The sequence below is a fragment of the Euprymna scolopes genome, chromosome 45, assembly GCF_053919585.1.
Source record: "Euprymna scolopes isolate OS-2025 chromosome 45, ASM5391958v1, whole genome shotgun sequence".
Taxonomy (NCBI): Eukaryota; Metazoa; Mollusca; class Cephalopoda; order Sepiida; family Sepiolidae; genus Euprymna; species Euprymna scolopes.
In genome coordinates this window covers 36,699,682-36,715,229 of record NC_136526.1, presented here as the reverse complement: position 1 = coordinate 36,715,229, position 15,548 = coordinate 36,699,682, and the positions used below count along the sequence as shown (strand labels likewise).

Sequence of the window (15,548 nt, the reverse complement as noted above, 5' to 3'; positions counted from 1 at the left end):
AAGACATTGCGAACCTGTCTCTGCTTTATTGTTAGTTTCATGGCAAGTGCTCGTCTGAGCTCCAATCTATGGTCCTCCCTCGCCAAACATTCATGAGAAACTCGTCTAGCTGAAAACACTATCAATAATTTCCTCCACTCTTTATCTGTGCTTAAACCTAAACGTAGATTCCATGAACAAAACTTCTTACTTAGAAATGGACACCTGTGGAACTCTCCTCCGTTTACCTGCTTTCCAGCTGACTACAACATAGTCATCTTCAAGTCCAATGTAAACAAGTTCTTGATGAGTCATTCCCCTTAAGTAATCCACTTTACCAAATTTCCACAACTAACGATTACTATATTGTCCCATTGACTACTGCACACCCTTTAATCCCTATCCTCAAGTTGCCTCTGGGCCTTGATAAGTGGTGACTTCTTTGTAAAGAAAAAAGAAAAAATGGCTAAAATCTTAGAAGACGTCCAGTCTGTAGTAGAATAAGCCTGTGACTGGATGGTAACATTCGATGCTGCCGAGACTAAGCTTCTTTTCTTTAATAATTACAAGAAACTTTCTCCATGGGGGACAAGATCAAAGGGTAGTATCTGTTCCGGCAGATACTGCAAGCTATGACTAGCTATGACTAGCAAAGACCAGATGTGGGGGCAACCCCACATGCCTGACCTTTAAGCAGCTCCCATTTCCCACCTCTTGGGAGCTGGTCCCCTTTTTCCCTTCCCCCTCCCTTCACTCCTCACATTAAAAATCGGCCTTGTGCCTAATTTGCTCGGTGGGGGAGCAAATAAATACCATCTGTTCTCTCAGTTACGAAACTTGACCACCCACCACCGGGCTTTCAGGCTAGGTTAAGGTGCTTTTTCATACTAACTTTTGTTAGCAAGGACCGACCCCCTCCTTTGGGGAGTCAGGACCTAAAGGACCGACTCCACATTTGTGGGAGCTTGAACCCGAAAACCGATCCCCTCTTTTGGGAGACTGGAATCTCGGGACCAACACCACTAGCTGGTAATTGAGACCTTCTTTTTTCGTTTTTGCATGCGTTTTTTCTTTGTTCCGGTCTCTTCCCTCTAGAGACAGGGGATGGTCTAATTTCTCACCACTTAATTGCCTGAGCAGCACTCTGACCTGCCAGGCCAAAACTTTGTCTATTTTCGCTGCTCTCCCAGTGGATCGAGCAGACAAGGTTCACTTTCTCACTTCCGTTGGGGTAGTTAGTGGGTAGGGTGACGTGGGGTAGGGCGGGTGCTTCGTTTCTGCTCCCCTCTGTGGGCAGGGATGCCTATCCCCTCTCTCTCTTAATTGCGACGCGGCACTCTGACCCGCTAGCATCCACTGCATCTTTCTTCTCTGCTCTCCCCCCTCGCGGGGGGATCTGAGCTGCTAACCCGACATCCCCGTGAGGGGAAGTCAAAAACTCTAATTTCTTCGGAGTCCCCTCCTCCCCTTCCATTCCCCTGGGTTTTCTTTTCTCCCCACTACACTTTGGTCCGCGTCAGCGGCCAGTGCAACCACCACAATGCCAGGCAGGAGGGGTACGTCACCCCAAATGCGCAGCATTACCCCTGCAGACGATTCCCCATGTGAGGGAGCTGATGCATCTCCCGGCGAGACAGCGCCAGAAAGCAAGGCAGGGCCCCTGCGCGCGGCGACCTTGACTACTGATGAAGGGGTAGGGCCGCAGCCCGCGGCGACCCCCCGGAAACCACCTGCAACTGCTGCTCCCCACGAGGGCAGCCCGTCGAACAATGCAGCAGTCGGACAGCCGACAGGGGGAAAAGCTACGGAAGCTGAATCTACAGCATCTCAAGTCCCCCAAAAAGCGGACGGGTCTGCGAGACCAGTGACACCGGCTCCCAAAAGGGCAACTCCCCCTCAGATGGAGATTTGGAAGAAAACAGCGCTGCAGACAAGACAGAGGAGCTGGTCAATGCGACCTTAGCCTCTCTAAAAGCGCTGTTTGAGGAGGAGATCAAGAACCCACCCCTCAGCACTCCCCAAGAGGGCAATGAGGGGAAGAGGAAAACCAGGGTGGAGGCAGACAGTTCCAACAAACGCAAACTGGGAGCAGCTTCACCCCCCACCACTGCAACTGCAAAAACTGCTGCTGGAAACACATCCCCAGGAGGGGAGGCACCTGCAACCCTGAATGAGAATGCCACCCAGCAGAACAAGAAACAAAAGGGGAACGACCCGGAAAGCAGAGAAAGCCAGCACGCGAGGACCAATGCGGACTGGCCAACTCTGACTGGTAAAGGTCAAACCCCTGGTACCGCGAGCCCTACAACGGCCTCACCTACAACTCCTGTCCCTGGACCAGCAGACACCCAACTGGAGGGAGGATCAGCATGGGGCCCCAAAGAACAACCCAACAAAATTAAGCCGGAGGACTACAAGAAGCTCTTCGACTCCAAGTACAAAGATTACACGGAGGGGAACACAATCAAACCCCTCCCGGGTCAGGTCGAAGGCTTGGAGAAGAGAGTCCTCTCCTTCATCACGTCAGACACAAAGACGAGGGGTCTGACGGGTGTCAACAAAGACACCATGCTGAAACTCCTGCTGGAGCAGAACATCCCAGCCAGTTATGTCTGCAGACGGAGCTACGCACAGTGGGATGTGCTGCTCCCCATGCCAGAAGCCGCCGACAAACTATCCAGGACCATACACCAGAGCAGGAACATCAAGCTGCAGCCGGTGTACCTGAACAGAAAAAGGGCAAATGTCTCCGCCTTGAACGTCCCCTGTTACATGGAAGCAAACCAACTGGGAGCCATCCTCAGCCAGTACGGGGACGTCGAGGAGGTAACTCCAGTCCGCGGTCAAAAGAACATAATGACCGGGGACTACAAGATTCAGATGGTCCTGGACAAGGCCGGCTTCTTTGGAATCCCGGCGACACTGATGTTCGGGGACTGGACCCTCTCCCTAATAGTAGAAGGGAGAAAGCCCCACTGCTGGCAATGCCAACAACAGGGGCACATGGCAAAAGACTGCCCCAAAAAGACTAGAAACCCGCCCAAGACAACTGGAAAAGAAGCAGCACCAGTTAAAGCCTCCGCTCCCGCTCCAACCACAAGCCTCTCTGAAGTACAAACGGGTTGGGTGACGGTCACCAAAAAAGGAAAGATCCCCCCAACAGTAAGCCCCACAGATGGTAATCAGAGACCAACCCGAAAAACAAGAGGCCATGGACACGCAGGCACCTCCCTCCTCAAACGAGGAAATTACAAGAGTCTGAGGAGGAGGTAGTGTCTGAGGAAGAGGAGGTAACGGCAGCTCCGGCAAAACTGAGCGCCACGGAAATCAGGAGGGCCAGAAGGAGGAAAAGCAGAAAGACTCGCGCCGACCCCCCTACCCCCATGGAGAAAGACACGGCAACAGTCCCGCAAGTTGAGCCCCTTGTCACCCCACTACCTCAGCAGCCTGAGCAACCACCCCCCTCCCCAGATCTCCCCAAAGCCCCCAGAAACCCTTCACCACCCCCACCCTGTGATAGACTACCTCAGGAAGGAACTGATACAACTACCCCCACTCCACCCCCCTCCCCTCTCCCCCAACCTAAAAGCCCCCCTTCCCGAACAATGGCAGTTCGCACGGAACGGACCAAAAAACTACCTTTCCTGCCAGGAGGTAGAATTTGCGAACTCGACCCCCACCTACCAATACCGGACTTCAAAAGGCAGTAGAAGATCCGCTACAACAAGTTGAGGAGTCTGGTGCACGTGGACGGTGACAACGTCGCGGATCCCACCAAGTTCAAGGACGCGCCCATGTTGACCACTTTTGTTAGGATCAACAAGGAGTCTAGAACACAAGCCCTCTGGGCCATGATCAAAACAGCGAAGGATGCGATCCGGGGCCAGCAGCTGGTGGACAGGGATCATCCTTCACTGAACAATTTCTTTTTCAAGTGCGAGGGCAGAGTCCCTGTGTATATACACCCCTCATTCTACAGGGCACTTAAACTAACCTTCCTCCTGGACGGGGGAGGTGTGGCCAAGGACGGAGTACCCTCAGCAGACTTACTTACCGGCAGCCTCGGCCAGGCCTGCCATGTCCTCACTTCCAAGGATTTCAGACCCGTCTGTGACACTGAATAAGGTAAGTGAACATGGCTTTGAACTTAGCTACATTGAATGTGAGGGGCATCAGGTGTCAAAGCAAGGCCTCGCGCATTGTGAGAGACTTGGTGTCCCTCAAGGTTGATATTGCCGCTATCCAGGAGACCCACTTTATTTGTGACGAGGATTGTCAGGTGCTGGTGAACGATTACGATGTTTACTCAGCATATGGCAATACTTATAGTCGTGGAATCTCCTTGCTAGTGAGTCGCACCCTGTCAGCGTCGGTGAATGTTGTTCACGCAGGCGAGGACGGGCGGCTAGTTGTTGTTGATGTTGCCGTTAATAGTAGTGTTTTTCGGATTGTCACTGTTTATGCTCCCAATTCTGCTGTAGAGAGGGCATCCTTTTTTCGACGGTTGGGGGGCTTCTTAGTGGATCCGGAACGGTTAGTTTTAATGGGTGATTGGAATGCAATCCTTGATCCCAAAATAGATAAGGTCGGGGAAGGGGGCTAGTAGGTTGGTGCGGTGTGACAGCACTCTGTTCGACCTGATGGCCTCGTGCGATCTCGTCGACAGATTCCGTCTGGATCATCCAGGGCGGGAGATGTGGACGTGGCATCCTGTAATGCCGTCCCATCCGAGTACTTACTTGGATCGGATGTTAGTTAGAAGAGGCGACGTAGACTTTCTATTGTGCCCCATGTTCCACTTGTTAGGACACTCGGACCATAAACTCGTTATGGCCCGGTTGAACTTAAGTGCTAGGCCTAAACTAGCTGGATACTGGAAGTTCAACAGCACCTTGTTGGAGTTGGAGGACTACTGGTTGAAGATTACCGATTTAATTCAGCAAGCTTTAGTGGGGGCGGTTACAGGGAGTAAGTGGTGGGTTAGTCTTAAGGCCAAAATTAGGCGCTTCTCAGTCCAATACAGCCAACGCCTCACGTTAGATAAGGCTAAGGCAAAGAAGTGCTTAGAGGATAAGCTGACCCGGGCGGTGGAGGGGGGGATCCCCTAGAGGTAGCACTAGCTAAACAAGACCTCAGCCGCTTGGTTAGCGAGCGGTATGAAGGTCAAGTAGTTAGGGCTAGATTAATGAAAGTTTCCAACGAGGTTGTGAATGTTGACGTTGTTGAGCATAAGGCTGCTTTAAGGTGCGGTTCGGACGGGTACAATCGTAAAGTACATAACCTGGAAGGACACATCCTAGTTTCGACTCGAGAGATCTGCGAGGGGTTTCGGGAGCATCTATCGGAGCGCTTCACCCAACTACCCGGACTCAGGGTCGAGGAGTTTGCCAGCTATTTGGCTGACTCGCCCCACCTCACGGCGGCTCGGGCGGCTAACTGTGATAGTCTTGTTACTGAACATGAGCTCATTACTGCATTGAAGCAGGTCGGCTACAACAAATCCCCGGGGCTTGATGGTTTACCCTACGAGTTCTACTTGAGGCTGTCGCCCATGTTGGTCCCTATTCTGAAGGATATGTTCAACCATTGGTTTGCTCAGGGTTCCATCCCTGGACAGGTGATCAAGCGAGTGATCACATTGCTGAGGAAAGGTCAACGGCATGGTGGGGTGGAAAATTTTGACGATTTTAGGCCCTTGACTCTGCTAAACACAGAGTTAAAGATTTTGGCAAAGATTCTTGCGAATCGTTTGCAGGTTGTCATCACTGACTTGATCAAACCGGACCAGAATTATGCTGTGAAGGGGAGATCGATTCAAGACAATTTGCATTTGATACGCTCGATCATAGAGGGGACAGAAGACGACGCCGAAGCCGCGCTGATCAGTTTAGATCAGTCCAAGGCATTCGATAGGGTCGACCATCGGTTCCTGGGAGCTGTGCTAGAGGCCGCCGGATTTAATCCGGACTTCCGCAAGTGGATCTTTGTCCTGTATGATAGGCCGACGGTAGCGGTGCAGATCAACGATAAGCTGTCAGAGTCATTCGCTGTCTCTCGGTCGGTGCGTCAGGGTTGTCCACTGTCGCCTCTGTTGTACGTCCTGGCGTTGGAACCCCTCCTTCGCAAGTTAAGGGACGAGGCGGCTACACCAGTCCTGCGCGGAATAGCCCCCCCTGGAGGCACACGAGCCAGGGTTTCCGCGTTCACTGATGACGTCACCGTGTTCGTGTCTTGCCACACGGACGTTCAAGCGGTGGTCGAGGCGCTCACTCGATACGAAGAAGTCACAGGGGCCATCTTCAACCGCAGCAAGTCTGTCGGCCTGCGGTTGGGGGCCTGGACCGGGGTAAACTTACTTCCAGGTATTTTCAGCTGGACCGATGGACCGGTCCGTATTCTCGGTGTCTGGTTTGGACCGGGACTTCAGCTGGAAAAGAATTGGTCGGAAGTATATGGCAAGGTCAAATCGTCGGTGAAGACTTGGATTGGAAGGAAATTGTCCTTGAAGGGTCGGGCGGAGGCGTGTGCGGCATACGTCTTTCCGCTCATCCTTTACCGATTGTCTGTACTTCCTCTCCCTGCAGAACGACTAACCCGCTTGCAAGGGCGCCTCGATTCACTATTGTGGAACGATGGTAAGCATTATGTCTGCAGAGAGGTCTGTGTCCAGAGGCCGAGCGAGGGAGGCTTGGGTCAGCCCAGTCTCTTGTGTCATAGAAATGCCGAGAGATTGGCTTTCCTGGGTCGTTCGCTTGAAGAAGACGCTCCTTGGGTCCCTGTGGTTGAGAACTCGTTTCCCAATCTCAAACCCAACCCCTCGTAGAAGGTCGTCGTAGACTGAGGGGGGAGTCTAAGTTCTTCTCCGAATGCCGGACCGCTCTTAGAGCTTTGCCGGGGACCAGTGTCCTCGATCAGCCAAGAAAGAAACTATATCGGGAGCTAGTGGAGGGGACCGCGAAGGATCCACTTTGTAGGCGGATGGGATGGTCGATGGAGGTTGTCCGTTCTCATTGGAGTTGGGCGCTGGGACGGGAGATTCTGAACAACTCGGAATTTTCCCTCACCTGGCGACTGGTCCGTAACGCGCTGCCCCTTCTCGACGAACTCTGCCGGTATAAAGAAAATACGAGCGGCTTCTGTCCACGCTGTGATGAACGCGAGCCCGAAACGATCGGGCACGCGTTTTTTAGTTGCAACCGGATCCAGCCCTTATTGGAGTACGTCGAGGGGGTAACGGCTCACATCAATGCCGAATGTCCGTTCAATCTCGACGATGGTTTTTTTGTGTACAACATGGAGCCGCCGTTCCCCAGGGAGGAAAGAATGGTTGTCCTGGCGATCCTGGCAGTAGCGCGCATGGTGATTTGGATCACGCGCCTCAAGTTGGTCCGTGAAGGGACATCTGTTCCGGAACGGGATCTGATCGTTTACTTTAAACATCTGCTTAAAGTAAAGATCAGATGCGATTGGAGGAGGTTGCCTAGAGTGGAATTTGACAAGCAGTGGGTGCACAGCACTAGTTTGTGCATCCGTCGAGGAGCCAAGTTTCAATATGTGTTCCCTCCTTAAGCATGGCACGGGCGGTGCTGGGGCCTTCGGAACCCATCCCGCTTAGGTTCTAGCTAAGAAAAACTCCAGAAAACTCTTGACTGGTGGTATAAATGAGATCCTGTTCCTGATTTTAGTTTTTGGTACTAGAGAACCTCTGACTCTGCCCATCCCCTTTGTGCCACATCCTTGCTTTTTCAACATCCCCGGTCACTCCCCTACTCAGAGGCCACCTTCCAACCCCCCTCCACCTGTTGCTTTGTTTTCTCACACTGCCATTAAGATATTTTCCCCAATCCCCATTAGGGATCGCCCTGCTTGTTTTCGGTTCCCCAGAAAACAGTGGGGGTCTAGTCACCTAGATTAGTACAGGGGGGTCTCACTAACAACCCAGTAGGATTTATTTTTTGTTTTTGATATGAACACTTTTAATTAGTTTTTCCCTCTCCACGAGCAATCCTTTTCTTAATTCAAAAACTTTTTTATTTACCAATGAAATTGAACTTTATTTTTTCACACATGCACACACACACACACACACACACACACACACACACACACACACACACACACAAAATCAATATATTTAAAAAAAAAAAAAAAAATGCATACACAAACACACAGACAACTGTTTATAAATTGTAAATATGGTTTTGATTCTTAAACGCTGGGGATTTATTAGTTAGTTTAAGATCCATAGAGTGAATGAGGTATTTTGGTAAATGTTGCCAGTCAAGAGTAAGACTCCAAAGTCTACATTTATTACTTTTTAATCACTTTAGTCACAAAGACCCTGAACCCTTCCCCTCCCCAATTTCTTGTAGGGCCTTGTGCCTAATTTTGTTGTTTGAAAATCTTTTGTTTTTTTACTTAATTGTATTTACAAAATTTTAAAAGCAATAAAATATATAAACAAGATCAAAGTGTAGTATCTGTTCCGATAGATGCTGCAAGCAAAGACTAGCTATGACTAGCAAAGACCATATGTGGGGGTAACCCCACATATCTGATCTTGGTGGTCACTGAAGGGGCAACCCTTCATACCAACAGTTACTAATCCAGCTCCCATTTCCCACATCTCGGGAGCTGGTCCCCCCTTTCCCTCCCCCTCCCCCTATCTCAACATTAAAAAACGGCCTTGTGCCTAATTTTCTCAGTGGGGAAGCAAATAAATCCTACTGCAAGCAAAGACCATATGTGAGGGCGACCCCACATATAAGACCTTGGTCAATGTAGGGGCAACCCTTCATACCAATTGTCACTATCCAGCTCCCCTACTCCCCGGGGAGTTGGCCCTCGTTTCCCCTTCACTCTTCACTTTAAAAATCGGCCTTGTGCCTAATTTGCTCAGTGGGGGAGCAAATAAATACCTCAAAGTTTAGTATCTGTTCCGACAGATACTGCAAGCAAAGACCATATGTGGGGGAAACCCCACATATAAGACCTTGGTCAATGTAGGGGCAACCCTTCATACCAATTGTCACTATCCAGCTCCCTTACTCCCCGGGGAGTTGGTCCCCATTCCCCCTTCACTCCTCACTTTAAAAATCGGCCTTGTGCCTAATTTGCTCAGTGGGGAAGCAAATAAATACCAATACTACCATATTGTAGTCAGCCGGAAAGCAGGAAAACGGAAGACAATTCCACAGGCGTGCAGTTCTAAGAAAGAAGCTCTGTTCATGGAATCTACGTTTAGGTTTAGGCACAGATAAAGAGTAGGGGGAATTATTGATAGTGTTTACAGCTAGACGAGTGTTTCTTGTGAAAGTTTGGCAAGGGGGGACCATAGATTGAAGCTCAGTCGAACACTTTCCATGAAAATAACGATACATCAGAGACAAACTCGCAACATCTCTTCTGTGAGATAGAGGTTGCAAGGAAAAGAAAAGGACATCTCCTACGAGGCTACGAAGTCTATTTTGAACTCTATCAAGGCAGGCCAAGTCCTTTCTAGCAGCTCCTGCCCAGTAGAGGGTAGGATGTATTTCTACAAAGCCCCTATTCGCCCATTCATGGAGTATTGTCACATCTGGCTAGTGCATCTGCTACTAGTCTCTTGCTCTTAGACAGGGTCCAAAAAAAAAGCATCAACCTAATAGATTCCACACTAGCAACAAAACTCCAACCTCTGTCCCATCACCGAAATGATGCATCTCTGTGCCTGTTTTATAAGTATTTTGATGGAATGCTGTGTTGTGACGAACTCAAAACATTTCAACGTAATAACCCCAACTAACCTGGTAAACAGCAAAATCCCATCCCTATATGTAGAGATCCTTAGATGCAGTAAAGCCTTCTACTCAAATAGTTTCTCTCTTCGAACTGCTAAACTTTAGAATTCTTTCTTAGGCCCCTGCTTTCCTGACTGTACTAACATGCAGAAATTGAAGTGTAATATTAACAGACGTCTTGTTGTTCAACTCCCTACATAGTATCCTTGTAAATTTGATCCCATATAATAACGCCTTACGTCCAAGTGACTCTATGACTTGTTTGAGGTGAAATAACAAAAAAAATTGTGCATTACATCTTCATGGCAAATACTTCAAAGCTAACCCTAACTTTTATTTCCTGATCGGCACGTACAGAGCATCACAAAAGTTATTACACTCTTCGCATTTCTTCAAATATTTAAGTATATCTCTTCATAAAAAAATGATTTTTTGACACAATGAAAAGTAGTCTCTCTGCAGCATATATAACAGTTAATTTATTTTCCCCTTAAAATAACTCAAAATATAGCCATTAAAAGCTAAATCCCTGGCAACAAAAGTGAGTACACCCCTTACGAAAATTTGTCAATATTAACATACAACATGAAAAGTCTCAATATTTTGTGTGACCACCATCATTATCCAAAGCTGCCTTTACTCTCTTGGGCATGGAGTTTACCAGAGCTTCACATGTAGCCAATGGAATGCTCTTCTACTCTTCAATTACGATGTTGCGGAGCTGGTGGATATTTTTTTTTTTTTTTTTTTTTTTTTACACAGTGATCACCACTTATCAAGGCCCGGAAGCCACTCAGGGATAAGGGTTATTGTAAGTACATCACGTTAGTGAGGAGATTTTATGAAATGTTTAATTAGGGGGGCGGTTCATTAGGAATTTGTTAACATTAGACTTGAAGACATCCAAGTTGTAGTCCGGAGGGAAGCAGGCAGACGGAACAGAGTTCCACAGGCGTGCAGTTCTAAGAAAGAAGCTTTGCTCATGAAATCCGCGTTTTGATTTAGGCACAGATATAGAGTGGAGGAAATTTTTCACAGTGGATTCAGCTAGACGGGTGTTTTTCGTGAAAGATTGGCGAGGAGGGACCAGGGATTGGAGTTCAGACGAGCACCTGCCATGAAAATAACGATAAAACAAGGATAGGCTCGCAACGTCTCTTCTGTGGGAGAGGGGTTGCAGGGTAGAGAAAAGGGCATCCCCCACTAAACCACGAAGTCTATTTTGTACTCTGTCAAGGCATGATAGGCTGTTTTTGGCAGCTCCTGCCCAGATATGGCAACAGTATTCCATTTGAGACTTTGTGCACCTCCACCAAAAATGTTCTATTGGGTTTAAGTCTGGAGTCCATCACCTTTACCCTCAGCCTCTTCAGTAAAGCAGTGGTTGTCTTGGATGTGTGTTTTGGGTCATTGTCATGCTGGAACATTGCTCTGCGACCCAGTTTCTGGAGGGAGGGGATTATGCTCTGCTGCAGTATTTGACATTACATGTTGCAGTTCATGTTTCCCTCAATGAAATGTAACTTCCAATACCTGCAGCACTCATGCAGCCCCAGACCATGACATTCCCACCACCATGCTTGACTGTAGGCATTTTTTTTTTTTTTTTTTACATAGGCGTCACCACTTATCAAGGCCGATAGGCCACTCAAGGATAAGGGTTAAAGAGTGTAGAGTAGTCAAAAGGACAATATAGTAATCGATAGTAATGGAAGTTCGGTAAATTTGTTAACTTAAGTGGAACGGCTCATCAGAAACTTGTTCACGTTGGACTTGAAGACAACCATATTATAGACAGCTGGAAAGCAGGAAAACGGAAGACAATTCCACAGGCGTGCAGTTCTAAGAAAGAAGCTTTGATCATGGAATCTATGTTTAGGTTTAGGCACAGATAAAGAGTGGGGAAAATTATTGATAATGTTTTCAGCTAGTCTAGTGTTTCTTGTGAAAGTTTGGCGAGGGGGGACCATAGATTGAAGCTCAGTCGAACACTTTCCAAAGAAAATAACGATAAAGCTTCAACATCTCTTCTGTGAGATAGAGGTTGCAGCGAAGAGAAAAGAACATCTCCCACACACTTATCTTTGTATTCCTCACCTGGTCACTGCCACATATGCAGATTTACCGTTATTCCTGAACCCAATCTTTGCTGATGCATTCTGTGTAAGCTACTGAGGTTAAAGAGGTCTTTCCAACCCCATTCATAACCACACAGTCTAAAGCAATGGCAGTTCATCAGAACCAAACAAATTAAATTTCGTCTCATCAGACCATAGGACATGGTTCCAATAATCTATGGGCTTTGTTGACATATCTTCAGCAAACTGTTTGCGGGATTTCTTATGTATTGCCTTCAGAAGAGGCTTCCTCTTGGGGTGACAGCCATGTACACCAATATGAGACGAGCATTGCTTCTTCAGTTGTTGTAACGTGTGCTAAGCAAAAATATATCTTCTTTTTCATTCACATTCAGAAGTGCTTCAAGTATAATCGATCCAAACATTTTAAATATATTAACTCGGCATATACTGAGTAAGTGTTGTTTGTGCCATCTAGGGATACGTCCTTCGTAGTCATGTTATATTATAAACCCTTTTTCTTAAGAATTCAAAACACAACAACCATTGATGTAAGCAACAGTCCGTTTTTTATTTCTCCTGTTGTTCTTGCTTATGGTAGATAAAGAGAGAGAGAGTGGGGGAGCGACAGAGAGAATTATCGTGGCTTCTACTCGATTGACAATCAAATCTCCAACTGCTGTCTTTTTCCTTCTGTCACTTTTTCCTGTCAATCTTTTCAAAACATCCACATAACCAGATTCCTTTCTGTTACATTTTTCATAACAATAACAAGGTTTGTTTATATTTGTGAGAAATATTGAAACAATTCCCGTTTAGCTTGTCAATTTCTGACATTTCATCCGCAGACGCGTGCCACATTTTAATTCATGAACATACATATATGTATATTCACCTATACACATATATACACTAGCATGTCAACCCAGCTCAGACCGGGTCATTCGTGTAACAGTCAGTCTAGCAGTAACTCTGGTTTTGTTCAATCCTAGGAGGTCCACCGTCCGAGGCTTTACCTTCCCTCCAAGAAGTGATCAGTTTGTTGCTAATCGCCGAGTCACCCCTACCAGGGAATTCTGACAGGGTTGCTAAGGTATTTTTGTTGACCAGAGTGCATTTCACCTAATGAGGTGGCGTTTGTAAACTCAATTGACCTTGTGTCTAACGTCTTACAAAGAAACAAAATAAAATTATAAACCATTTCACTCTAAATAATTTAGGTGACTGAAATAGGATTTCACTTTTGTTCTTAATTTGATCCAACAACTTGTTTGAAAAATATTGGCACTTCTGCAGTTTAGACCATTAATGAAAATGATTTACTTTCATTTTAGAAGAGTTCCATTTGAAACAAGGGCAGACAATCACCTTATGGCAAATAAAAAGTTAAAACAAAAACTTGATTAATAGCAACATTTATTATATTGTATATTTTATTTTTGAAAACGAACAGTATATTTAATTGATTAAACTTTCGAAATAAATTAAAACAGTCGGTGCTTATTTAAAATTACATTTATTAAAAAATGACAAAAATATAGAAAAACCTTTATAGTGTACATAATCGTCACGGAATGAAGATGACATATTCCAAAAACCATGAAAATTGATCAAGTAGTTTGTTTTTAACCAAGAAAATAAAATTTATGACGCCGCACTGTGGAACTTTGTTCCACTGGTCTGCCTCCACCTGATTACAATATAACCGCCTTCAAGTCTAATGTAAACAAGTTCTTGTTGAGCCATCTCCTTAAATAATCAAATCATATCCAATTTTCACCATTAACGATTACTACACTGTTGTACCAGTAACCACTGCCCACTCTATAACCCTTATGTTTGAGTAACCTTCGGGCTTTGGAGAAAGAAAAAAGACGTGAATTTTGGTGTTGGCTATGTATTCTGATCCAGCATAAGACAACTCAATTCGAACTATCGAGATCAAAATCAGTCTTATAATGAATACATTTGGTATTAAAATCGCTAAAAATCATCATTTATTCTGTATTTTTATATTTTTAAGTAAACACCAAATAATCATTATAAGAAAATGTGGGGTTTGTATTATTGTACACAGATTCAAAAAAGTTGTCAAAAAACAAATATATAACAAATAATTGTTATCAAAGGCAAGATAAGTTACTTTTCTACCAAACTGGATATAATTTTCGTGTTTTTATTCAATGTAACATGTTTATTCAGCTCGAAAACCATACAGTGTTTACCGATGTATTGGAAAATTCAAAATGGCGCCCGACTCTCTCTTTAACACGGTAAGTTCGGGAAAAGATGTTATAAATAATAAACTAGACAAAACAGTTAGAAATTCGCTCAATATATGTTACCGTGACATAACTTAACATATATTCGGTGTTTTTTTAATAGTATTTTGTCTAGTTTATTATTTGTAACACCTTTTTCCCAAACTTACCATGTTAAAGAGAGAGTCGGGCGCCATTTTGAATTTTCCAATACATCGGTAAACACTGTATGGTTTTCAAGCTGTAATCAGCTTGAAAACCATACATGTTACATTGAATAAAAACACGAAAATTATATTCAGTTTGGTAGAAAAGTAACTTATATTGCCTTTGCTAACATTTATTTATTATATATTTATTTTTTGACAACTTTTTCGAATCTATGTGTACAGTAATACAAACCCAAAATGTGATTTTTTTTTTTTTTAAAACTAAATTGCTCTGAATGTTTTAAAGTAATTCATTTGTGCATTTTAACATCCATGGGAAAATTAAGAAAGTTATTATTAATGTGAAAATAGGAGGGGGTCTTATTAATTCGATGCTTGTGCACTCTTGCCACCGCACTATTTTAAAATAGTTTTTGGCACTTCTGTACGACAGTGCCATGAGTCGACTGAGACGAGTTATCGACCCTTGTTCTTTGAATGAGAAACGCCATCTACTGTGAACCTCAAATATAAAGAAGTGTCTCCGAAAACGCAAAAATATATAATAACGAAATAAATAACAAAAAATATAGGAAAAGCGAAACATTTTTTTTATATAAAAAAATATGGTTATCTTTCAGATGCAAGGTTCCTTGTTTACTTGCGGTTGTAACGATGTAAGATTCCGTTGTACGGAAGACCAAATCGGCCATAATTTAAATATTTAAATTTATTTACTGAATTTAAATATTTAAATTGATACGTCTACGATGTTTTTATTGGCGCTTTTCTTCGTATTTTTTAATAACATTTTTTTGCACCATTTACAAGTTTTTTTTTTACAAATATTTTTTTAATACTGTAATAGTAAAATTATTTTAGTAACATTCTATATTGGATACGTTTTTTTTATGAAGTGTAAGTAAAAAAAGTTCACTTTTTATTATTAAAAATACATTTCATGAAAACACTCATTATAAAATGTTCACGTTGTTTAATTAAAAGTTCTCAATTTTAATCTAATAGTTTTATAATTTTGTTATTTTGTTACAAATTTCTAATAAAGATTATTTTAATTTTAACGGTAATTTGGTTTTCATTATAAACTCCGTCATGTTAAAGGCTTTGAAATCACTTTAAATAGTAAATCAATTTTAATATTAAAAAAAAAAGAGAAATCAACAGGAAAAAAATCTCGTGTGAAAACATTACGAGATACTTTTTTCGTATAATTAATAAATGTATCTTTATTTTACTATTACAGTATTAAAAAAATTATTTGTAAAAAGAACTTGTAAATGG

The 15,548-nt window shown here is 44.4% G+C and overlaps 1 protein-coding gene across 1 annotated transcript in view; it reads left to right on the top strand.

The window, feature by feature from the left end:
- LOC145269168 (uncharacterized) overlaps positions 1–15,548 on the top strand; it is an 85,709-nt gene that overhangs the window by 17,563 nt on the left and 52,598 nt on the right. The window lies entirely within an intron of this gene.